The sequence below is a fragment of the Apteryx rowi genome, unplaced genomic scaffold (assembly GCF_003343035.1).
Source record: "Apteryx rowi isolate R43461 unplaced genomic scaffold, aptRow1 scaffold_0, whole genome shotgun sequence".
Taxonomy (NCBI): domain Eukaryota; kingdom Metazoa; phylum Chordata; class Aves; order Apterygiformes; family Apterygidae; genus Apteryx; species Apteryx rowi.
Window position 1 is genome coordinate 11,714,169 of NW_020447195.1, and position 11,914 is coordinate 11,726,082.

The following is an 11,914-nucleotide window of genomic DNA, read 5'->3' on the forward strand; positions in this document are numbered from 1 at the left end:
GTCCCTTGTCCCTCGCCGCGAGTGTTAATGGCTGCTGACAGAACACAGAGGCTGCCGGGGTGACATCTGCTGAGCTGGCGGCGGGCGGCGACCCGGCCTCCCCTCGGCAACGAGGTGGCGGGGGAAAGACGAGGACCCTCCCTCCCCTTCTCCCCCCGGCCTCCCCCCGCGACCCTCCCCAGGCCCGGGTTTAAAAGCCCTGCTGGAACCACCAGCGCCTCTTCGTCAGGCAGGTAATGAGGGTAACCATGGTAACCCGGCAGAGGAAGTGTATTCTGCAGGAGACGTTAATCCGCGCTCCCTCGAGCTGGGACAGCCTGACTTTTCATTCTCACACAGTAATTAGATACCAGCTGTCAGTGCAGGGGGAGGCTGGGGCGGCGCGGGCGGCGGGGGGGCCCCCGGCGCGGGACAGCCCGGGACCCTGCGCCTTGGCGCATCTGCGCCGGCCCGGGCAGGCGGGAGGGAGGAGGGGGCCGCGGTGGCCGCCGTTGCCCGGCCCGCGGCCCCGCGCGCACCTGCCGCCGGCAGCGGTGCCTGGGGCCCCTCTCGCCCGGGCCAGGCATGCTGGGCCGCCGCCAGGCGCCCCTCGCTCCCGGCCTCGAGCAGGGCCCCGCTCGCTCCCTTGTCGCCCCGCTCCGCCGGCCTCCCGCCTCTCCGCGCCGGCCCGGGCCCTTCTCCCACGCTGGCCCAGCGCCCGCTGCCCCGACGCCACTGCCCGCACGGCTCTCTCACCCCGGGGCCTCGGTTGCCTGGGGTGCGAAAAGGCCCAAAACCCGAGGGGTTCCTCACGCCTGGCACCTGCCCGGCCGGAGCCCCCGGGGCGCCTCCCTGGCACCGGCCTCCTAAAATGGGGCTGGCAGCCCTCCCGAGGGCCCTGGGAGCTGCCGCCCCTCCTGACCGCTCCATACAGGCTCACGTTTCCGGAGGAGGCACGCCAGCGCCCGCGAGCACGGGGGCCGTCGGGGACGGGGGGCGACGGAGAAGGAGAGGGGCTGGAAGGCAGCGCTGACGGCTTCCCCCTCCACCACGCGCGGCCCCAGATAAAACGCGCCCCTGGCCCTCGCGCAGGGGGCCGATACCCGTCAAATTCAGCTTCCTGCGAATAAAAAGCCACTTCCTGCCTGATAATGGCACCACTCCGCTTTCTGTCCCTTGAGCGGACCCTCTGCCCTCGCCTGCTCTCGTACTTCCCACATGAAAGCTCTCGTCTCTCTATCTCTCCGCCGCAGCATCTTCTCCCCTCCTCAGCGCAGAGCCTCTCGCGGCGCTTTAAACTCCGTTTCCTGCCGCTGCCTGCCGCCCTCACCCCCAGGCCCCCCGCGCTGGGAGCCATGGGGCTGGCTGCACCTAATTTCTGCTCCCTGGCGCACGGGATAAACCCCCCCCCCCGTCCTTCCCCCCACGCTGGCGCCACGCTGCAACGCGCCGCTTCCACGTGCCGCGAGCGAGGGCTCCCGCAGCCCTGCCGCGCTCGGCCCTGCCGTGCTCGCCGTCGGCCCTCCGCGGCGCTGCCTGCCGCGTGCGCAGACGTGCTGTCAAATACCTGGTGCGGGATCGGCTAGCTCGAGACTATGTTTTATCAGAAGAATGCCGCTGCTCTTTTAGCGGCATTTCTGGTTTCCTGCAAGTCGCGTTTGGTTCTAAGGAAATTTTTTGATTCTTCAGGGAAAATTATCGCTCGAAAACTGGGAATGGGCACGCATGGAAAACCCATGCGGTGCCTGCAGAGGACAGAAACTGCAACACACAGCCCAGGAGCAAGGTCTGCCCCGTCTGAGGAGCGGGACTCCATCAGGTGCTTCAGTGCCTTCGCCCTCGGCGGCGTCCCAACGCGCTCCCTGCTCCGGGAGCTGAGCGCAATGTTAAATACAGCAGCGGGTGCAAAGCGCGCGAGCCCACCTCTGCAATTATGTSTTCTACACAGACTTCAGTACTGAATCCGATGCTTCCTTTCAATATGGACTCTTACAACTTTTGATCAAGAAACTGTTCTTGGTAGTTCTCATCTCTGGGAAGTCAGGCCTTGATTGGCTTCTATATTTAGACTTCTCCAGGGCTTTAGGAAGTTCACTCCTCATGGTATTTAGGTGTAGGATGAAAGCAGCTTTTGCGGGGGATATGTTAAACCACAGCAGGCTCCCTCTGTTAATGCTGCTAGGAGAAAGAAGAGCCAGATTCCTAGAACTTTGCTCTTCCTTCTTGTCCCTACCGCCACGGGCATGGTGCATGCTTTAGAAAGAGGCACGGATGAAATGCTAGAAGGAGGACAATAACAGCTATATTACTACTAATAAAGAGAACCCATTAGAAAAATGTGTGAAATGCTCTAACTTATAGATTTTGCTCTCTTTTCCTCCTTTCTCCTGAAAATATTTTCCTGGGAAAATTTTCAGATCATTTGTAGAGCTAGTTGGAAAATGGAAAAAAAAAAAGGTTGCTAAAATGTTGACGATTTTTCTCTATGTCTGCTAAGCATTTATATGTTATTTTGCACAAACCACCAAGCAAACATGAAGCCCAATCCCACACTTACAGCTACAGTCCTACTTACTGCAATAAAAACAGCACTGGATCTACTAATCAACTGATCTTCACTACAGCCTCAGGAGAATTCATCCCCCCGGGGGAAACCAAGGCAGAAGGAATAAGCAATTTCCCCAAAGCTCCACGTCAGTTCGGGCCAGGAGCCGCAGAATCAGTATACCAGCGTTGCTGCCTCCCAGCCTCGTACTCGGGGCATTCACATTGTTTTTCTAACTAGAATTGTACACAATACTTTTTTTTTTTTCCTCAAAGTAAATACTTCCTTGTGAGGGGGAGCCAGGCACATTATTTTCAGACGGCAAACAAAGCCGAGGTGTGTTTCTTTYGCTGGGGGACAGCTCGTGCGGGAGGGCTGCTCTCTCGCATGAGTTCAGGCCTCCGCTCTGACCTCAGCTGATTTGTCCGCCGGCTCCCAGGCCTGTAAATGAAAACACGGCAGCCTGGGAGGGGCGAGCCTGGAAATGGCAGCCCTGCCTCCAGCCGCGGAGAGGGCCCAGGTGGGCTGCCGGCGGCGCCGGGCGGGCTCCCGGCTTTATTGCCGAGAGCCGTGCCAGGATCCTTGCTGGCCGGGAGGGAGCCGAGGGGGAATGGCAGGGGAGCAGGGCTGGTGCTGCGGGAAGGCGAAGGGGCTCGCCTGCATCCCGGCTCCGTCGGTGGCGATGGGGAGCAGGCAGCGGCGGGCAGGGAGGCTGTCTGCTCGCGTTGCTGTCCTGCCCCGGAGGCAGAGGACATTTTGCGCAGAGCAAAGGAGCTGAGCTGCCTCCCCGCGAGCCGCCGCGGGAAGCTGGAGCAGCAGCTGCGCCTGGCAGCGAGAGGTGAGCGCAGCTCTCCAAAACGGGACCCCGTGACCCGCCGCCAGAAGCGCCCGGGGAGCTGGCGCTCCTCGGCCCACGCAGGTGCTCTCCACCACGGACGGGGCTACGGGGCAGGCGCGGAGGCAACAAGGCGCTAGGTGCTTCGGTCAGCCCGAGCCGCTGTCAGCGCGCTGGTTCTGCTGTTTTTGGTGAGAAACGCTGACGCGACCTTGTGAACAGAGCACCTGACTGGGGAGAGTGGCTCCGGCCTGCCAGGCAAAGCGCCCCCCCCCGCCCCCGGCCCCGGTTTTCCCACCTGTCAAAYGAGGGTAATTACACTAATCTCCTCTGCAAAGCGCAGCGATGCCTGCGCGAGAAGTGCGACGTGACGGCCTGTTAACAGGGCAGGTATCGTGCACATTAGTATCTGCTAATTATTATTACGTTGCAGCATTTTTTACTATTTTGAACCTGGCAGAGTTAAAATGTGAGTTGTTTAAAAATAACTAAATCTGTCAAGGTAGGTAGGGTATCTTAATTCTACATTAATTTCTTAACATCACTTGGAGGTTGTTTTAGGTGATGGGGGGGGTATAGTACGGGAAAACAAATAAATGGAAAAAAAACAGGAAGGAACAGTGTTTGTAATTACAAGAGTTAATTATATTCCATAATATCCTGGAGGAAATCTAAAACTCTACAAGCTAAAGACAAAACTTGGAACATGTTTAGAGCTGATTCTTCCCTGAAGTAACTTATCACTGGAAGCAGTCTTCCCCGTGCTAAGGTATGAAGATCACCGCCAAAGCCAAATCTCTTGAGTTGGAGAGGGGAAAAGCCCTGGCAGCAGGTGGAGAGGACACCCTGCGCAACGGGGCTGCCCCGCTGGGGCAGGCGGAGCGGTGCCGGGGCAGCCGCGTGGCATCGCCTCGTGTCCAGCGAGGACAGGGGGATGTCAAAACGAAACTAAGTGGGAGGAGGCAAAGTGCAGCAGCGGCAGCTCAGCTCTTCAGCGATGAGCAAAAACTACGTAGAATAAGTTACAAACGGTGCTACCATGAATCAAGGTCAGCCGGGGCTAAGAGGCTGAGCCCCGAACGCGTGGCATCCCGGTGCTGGCCCATGGCCCCTCGGCAATCCGGGTATGTGGGCCACAGCCGGGCTCCCGCGGGAACGGCCAGATGTGCCCCTAGGAGAATGCCGACAATTTGGGAGCCGCTTCGCGGGGGCTGAGCGCTGTGCGTGCCTCTCTTGCAGGGCCAGCCGCCTCGCCGGGGAGGGTACGGCAGAGCCGGAGCTGCGCTGCGCTCTGCCCGGCTTGGCAGTGGCGGCTGCAGCGTGTCCCACCCCTGACACAGGAGCCTGAAAATGCTCCTCTCCCGCTTACAGCCAAGCACTATATTGCTGCCTGCTGTCCCCCCCCCGCAAGCACGCACTGGGCTCACGAATATGGAGCCTCCTCTTCCTCTTTCCTCCAAAAGCAGTCAGTGCTGAGCCATCACAATTACGTCTGACTTCCTGCCCCAAGCAAAACCCTGCACCGATGCTCAGGGACAAGAGGCTCCTACTGCTGTTGTTGCTCTTATTTATTCTGGCCTGTGTGCAAGCCTCCCAAAGGATTGGGGGGGGGTCCTATACAGGGAGTTTTGGGGGGACGAAGTTGACTGAACTCGTCTACATCTCTCTGGACCCAGGTAACCCCTGCCTCTGCCTGGCTTGTGTTCCTATCATAACCACAGGAGGTGGACCCCAACCCTTCCAAAATCTAAGCTCTAACTTATAAATGATGACACACACCCCCAGGGAAGGACTCCCCATTAACCTGGGCCAAACAAATGGATTTTTTGAGTTCTTGACTGCGGCTGCGTGTGGGGGGAGCAGAAGTCAAGCATCTTGCTTTTAATGCTGACTGCTCCATCACGGTAATCCATCCACAGAGACCCCTCTCCCAGGTCTGATACAGTCCGGCAACATCACATCGCATCTGGCCCAACGATTAAACCACTGCAGGTTAGACGCATGGATAATAATACAGAGCTGCCTCACAGCTGACTTTCCCTGGTTTTCTGAGAATCTGTGTCTCGAAACATGGATGCTACTGGGAGCAGGAGAAGGGGAAGGCAATCCAAGGGGAAGGCAATCCAAGCAGGGCAGAGAAGACAGACAATTAATATCACCTGCCCTCTGTGTGAGGAATAAATTGGCAGCTGACAGGTTATAATCTGTGCAAGCAGGATCTTCACAGGAGAGGTGAGGGCTCCATTGGGGGCCAATTGGATGGTTAATTAGGAGGACAAAGCAGAGGATTCACGAAAATGTTTATGAAACAGCGCTTTGCAGAGAAGCCTCTGAGAAACGCTCACCGGAGAGGAGCTGCTTTTGGTTAGGAGGAGGAAACACGAGGGTGAAATAGCAGAACCAAGCGCTGTGACAGAAAATAGCAATGCAAATGTCCCTAAGAGGGACGGGGGATTCCCAAGTGCAGTGCAGAGGAGTTCAGGGAAGGACCCTATGACATCGAGTTTTTCTAGAAATATATGGGCTGTGTCCTCCCTCTTCCTCCTCCCTCCTCCTGGTCCCCACCCATACGACCAAAAAAGCATCAGTATTGCAGAGCAGCCTCTCTCTAGGTAGCTGGCATGCAGCCTCCTGGAGCCAGCCAATGGGCTAGCCGCTCGCCTTGCAGAGACAGGGCACGAGGAAAGCAATTAAACCGAAGCTTTGATTAGGACTCACAGATGACTGCTTGTGTTAGAAATGCCTGAGCTTCTTTAAGTGTCTTGGCTGTGGTTGAAGCCGGCCTGATCCTCCGGCACTGCTCTGCTGCTACGGCAGAAGCGTGACTGATGCTCTCTGTCCCACACACAGGCTCCGAGAGCTCCGAGGTAGGAACCAGTTGCTAAGAGACAGGACTGTACTTTCCAGCCCACATCCAGACCTTTGTCACCAGCTCAAGGGCTTTTTGCTGGATCAAAACGCCCGATGCAGGTGAGCGCAAGCAGGCAGGCCTCCTCCCAGCCAGGCAGAGCCCCGGCAGAGCCACGTGATGCCGCTTCGGGGAGCCGCTCTACTGGCATCCAAAGCCATGATGGGAGCAACGAATCTGAAAGCGCCGGAGCGGGAAGAGGGAGGCTGGAGCCTTGCAGCCAGGCTGGCTGCTTGTCCCTAATGCTGTAGGACTCCAAGCAGAGATGATCTCCTGCTAGCTGGGCATCAGCGYGGCTGGGACTTGCAGCACCAAAGCCCAGAAGGTTTTGGATGTCTAGACAGCGTAGAGAACTGGCTGACTCGGGGCTGAGACACTGCCAGTAGGACACTGATCTCTTTGCTTTGAGGTCACTCATCCAAGCGCAAGCCAAGCCAGGAGTCCCGAACTTTATTCAGTTTTGGGGAGGGGGCCGATGGGTCTCAATTCATCCGCTAGCAGAGCGACTCCTGTAACACAGAACCGTGGCTATATTTAGCAATCGGAAAGCCCAAACACTGAGCCTGAATTACCCTGTCATCTTCAGAAATACCCTCTCTCCCTCCGAGTGAGGGATGGCCCATCTGAAATGCTAGCATACCTACAGTCTCTGCCATTCTGCATGTTAGAAGAAAAAAATGTGTCCTTCTGGGCTGTCAAGCCAAAACTGGATAAGGAGAGAAAGAAAATATTCACGTTGCGTCTCTGTCTCTCCACTGTCGTTCTGTGGAAGGCCTTGTACCACTGTGGTAAGACATAACCAGCCTCCTTTTAACTTCCAGTGACTGGTTGGTTTAATCTTGGATACGCTGTAAAGAAACTCTTACTCCAAACCCTGCCTATTAGTGTCTGCTCCCACGTACATGCACATACATTCTGCAGCTATTTCTTTTTAAATAAATTGTCACTCTTTGGGAACAGCCATAAAGGAGGAAGTCAGCGGCACTCCAACAAAGAAGCCAGTTTTGGCCAGCGGGTATCTCCCATAGCTCCAATCAGCTAACTAGACAGGACACAAACTCAGTGGTGGCTTTGGCCCGCCTTGATGTGATTCTTGGGAGATGGGCACAGCTAATATGAGATATGGGGAAGGTTATTGCTAATTTGCACTAAAGAAAGAGAAATAACATCTGTATTCCTCTGCCACAGCAACGCAGACAAGTTTTTGCGAAGCCAGAGCATTTCTCCATGGGTTGGATAAACGGATCCCCCATCGATGCTCCTCCAGGCCTCCTTGTGGTTTCCCTGCCATTTGTTTTGTCCACAAAGTCACTTTATATACTGCTCGTATGAGGCCTAATTTAACAGCAAAAACCAAGCTGAAGGAATGATATTAGGAGGAGATTATTGCTAAGAATGGTTTGGACAAAGAGATTTGGCCAGATTTTATTCTTCTAGAAACTGTTCAGTCAGACATGTATAAGGGGACTGGGAACATGGAGCAGCAATGGGATATGGGAATTTTGCAAGGGCGTCTCCCGGTCTCGTGAGCGCTAGCGACCAAAAGCGGTGTCACAAACGGCTGCCTGGAGAGGCTGGTATCTGTCCACCGGAGGCTGCACCACGTGCCCCATATCACAGTCCCAACTGCCCCAGTGGGGCTGCCTGATAATCATGCTTGTCGTCCCAGCAGAAAAAACCCACGGACTGAATTAGATGCTGGTTTCCCCTCTTATCCCTAGAAGCGACTTCAGCAGGCTGTCTTGGAGGTGTAGGAGTGGGCAGGAGCTGGGAACTGGCACTGCCACCAGCTGTCCTGCCCCCAGTTTGGGTAGGAACTTCACTCTGCAAGCCTGCACAGCTGCGCAGATTGTCAGAGCCCTTTAAATTCAGGCTGTAAAGGTCCTGGGGGCTTTTGCTGCTCTCCAGTGAACTTTAACCAATACTGGGAGTCTGTGAATCGGCTTTTCACTAGCGTGACTCTTACCACGAGCAGTTTTCAGAAATAAAAACTGCTACTGATGTGCAGACTTAGAGCTGAATCAGGAAGCAATATTGATGTGTGAGGATTTTCTCCAGGCTTGGTTGGAAAGGACCACACAGCCAGGCAGCGTTGTGCCAATCTTTGGAGTGCACTTTTAAATGTAAGCCCATCATCAGTTCAGCTCTTTGGAAAAGCCAGACCTGGCCCGCATGCTCCAGGCTGGGCTGTTTCGTAGGAGAAGACCCCGTGTATCGTGAGGAAGGCTTGTGCTACAGCAGAAATCGGCAGTTTCTCAGATAATACCCTTAGGCCCACTTGCCTTGCCTAAGGCTCTTCTGAACAGTCTTGATTTTGTTCTTTTTATCACATGAAGTTCACAGAAAGTCTAAGTGGTTATTCACAATAGTGAAAACCTTCTGCTGACTAATGTTCTCAGAGGTTACACGTGTAGCTTTTGGGGGGCACTGAAGTGTACTTGTACCAGGAAAAATGCAGCCTCTATCAGCAGCATCTGGAGCAGCTTCTTTCCAACATGCCCAGTTTCTTAACTCCAGCTCGCTCCCGCTATGCTGTGCTGTCCCAGGGCCTCACACTATGGCTTCCACATGCTTCAGCATCACGACGCTCCCCGTTCCAGAGAGCTAAAATGTATTTAGGGATATGCTGTAACTGTGAGATCTATACAGCATTCCGAGGTGATGTTTTTCTGCTGTCAGTGAAAGGCCTCCATCCATTTCACTTTTTGGTCTCGTTCTTTTCTCCTTAGGGTGCCTCCTTCCTGCTGTAACAGCTTTCCTTGGATGAATTTCACCAGGCCCAATTGCGAAATAATTTCAAGCATATGGTTCTGGGGGAGCCAGCAGAGGTGAACTATACTTGTACAACRATAACAACCTCCCTCACAAATGTCATCAGCCTTTTGCTAACGCCTAAAAGAACCCCGAACCTTGCACCAGGCTCTGCAGGGGACAGAGAAAGAGGAGGAGAGCAAAACCAGACGTAGGCGATGCTACCGAGCCTACGCAAGCCCTGAGCCTTTGCRCAATACCCAAAGGGTCAGTCTACTGCGAGGCTTCCCCCGTCTCATCTCGCAGTCCGATTCGAGCCAGTCCTCCAGCCTGCATCACAGGCTGCCGGAATGAATATATCCTGCGAGGCAGGCCACCGCTCCGGAGTTGTGACAAGCTCACACCGCGCTCGCTGAGCTACGGCATTGATTTAGAGAGTGTGCGTAGCCGCTCCTGCAGCTCGTGCCCCAACCAAAGTCTGGGGCTAACCTTGCTGTCCACACCCTGCTGCTACAGAGAAATAAAGCTGCATCGCGAGCTGTTGTCGACGGCACTGTCCGTTTCCCTGCGCCGTTTCTCCATCTCGCTGTCTAAATGATGCTAAACGCTTCGGACAAGAGGGACATGAGACTATAATGAACTGCGTCTTAACACCTTGTCATGAACAAATTCTCCCACAGTTCTTCAGGAAATCGGGACGCTGGCCTGGACCCCAGGACCCRCGGCGCGATAAGGAGGTGCGTGGCACCGTTCCCGCCGAGGCAGCGGGCAGGCTGGGCACTGGGGAGAGCTCTGCTCCGTACTGCGGCAGCGCGCACACATACCCTCCTCTCCGGTGCCGTCCAAACAGATTTTTCTTTTTTTCCAACTCCCTGACCTAAAGGATGCATCATCTAGCCAAAATGCAAACAGGTCTGTCACATACCAATTTTCTACATTGCTAAGCCTCGTGTGTATATCTGTGTAGGTTTTTTAAATTGTATGTGTTAAACGTCCAGCATCTTTGGGACGTTCATCTGGGAAAAAGCAATGCGAACAGCCTCTGTGCCAGACATCCGTCCACACTGCTGTTCCTATTCCCAGTGCATTCTTTGAGAAGACCACCATCTGCTCCGACCATCACCTAAGGCAGATGCCCCCTTCTCAGCGTACAGTTGCCGTTCTCAAGCCACCCAAATCTGATTAGGCCTGTGCTGATGAGGGGCCTGGAGGAGGGCAAGGGAAAGTTACTCAGGAGAGAAAATAATAACCACATGTTAATTATGCCTTCGCTACAGAGGCACAGAGAATAGACAAACTGGAATAAATAAACCAAAGGGAACAACTCTAACTTTATCGAGTTGTTTTTTTTKGGGGGGGTTATTTTGGTTTTGTGGGGGGGTTTGTTTTTGTTTTTGTTTTTTCGAAAGGAGGAGCGGCCCCAGCTCTGTCGGGGGAAGGAAAGATCTTATCCCCACTGCTGCCCTCTACGCCGCCTTTAGCACCTCCGTTCTTTCACTCACGGCACCTCGTATTTCCTGTGGCAACCTGCAGACGCAGCACAGCGGCAGGCAACCCCCCCCCCGCCACCCCCCCGCCAGCTCCACTCTGCCTATGTATATTTGGTGCCGGTGCCTTCGGTCCTGGGACAGCCTGGAGCAGGCTGCGGCTCCGGCAGATGTGCTCGGAGAAGGAGCATGGGACAGGACAGGCTGTATCAGATTGCTGAGCGGCACAGCCAGGAGAAAGCAATTGAAACACCAATCCAGAAGTATTTGGGAAAAAGCAACAGAACGGGGATTAAACCAGAACGCACGCTCGACCGTTAGCAAAAAGCTAATATCAGCTTCATGAATTATTTGACCGCACGCGCGAGAAAAATTAAATGCACCCACAAAACCAGCCCGAAACACCAAAGACTGGAAGAGCACTGAATTATCACGAGCCGAAGAAAACCCCTGTCGAGTAYTTCTAAATTTGAGAGCCACTTCAAGCAAAACCCAAACCCAGCAAACGCCTCGGTCTAAAGCYGTCCTGGCCGAAGGGTCCCTCCTGGGCACCCGCGAGCTGGGGCTGAGGGAGGGGAGAGGAGGCAAACAACTTCTACAGACTTAACACCGGAAGATTTCAGGGAAAGCAGCGATAGGTCTTTCCTGCAGCCAGGGGCTCTTTAAAACGCTCCCCGCTCTAACTTCTTGCGGCAGGGCAATCTCTGGGAAATAAGCCGCATCGCCCCTTTGAAAATTCAGTTGTCTCCTGAGGGCATGCCTGCTTTTTGTTTGTTGATTTAAGGAAGCCTGGGTGTATCTCCTATCTGTAGCCTGCAGGGACTCTGCCACCGAAGATGTGGGGGCCTAGACGCTCTCCTTGCTGAAACTTCATCCGTGCGGGAGCCCTTGGGGAATAGCGGGGCTTGCGCCGGCCTCGACCCTGGGGACGGAGCCGGGGACAAAGGGGAGGGGGAGGCTCGCCGGCAGCAGGGTGGAGGGAGTCTGGCTCGGCCTCTCGGGGGTACCATGACTCTGCAGCATTCGGAAGATCTGGGATAGAGTCGCTAGCTGGATGGAGAGGACCTGGGGGGACCTGCTGTATTTGTGCGAGGGGGTGCCGGCCACGGCCTGCCCCTCAGCGGGGCTGCTTTGGTGGTGGTGGTGGGGAGCGGTAGAAGAGGGCTGTGAAGATGCCTCAAAAAAACTGTAAAGAATTTTTTGGGGGCATGGCGTGAGGGGGGCGCCGGGGTAGAAAGAAAGGCGCCTCTGAGCACCACGGAGGGAAAGGGAGAAATAATGACCCTTCCCCCTCCCCCCCAATAATAAGGCAGACCAGATGGGAGGTAAATAGTGCGTTTAGAAGCATTTGCCACAGATGGGCTGCCCTCAATGGAAGCATCCTCCAGCCACATCAATGCCGGAGTCTG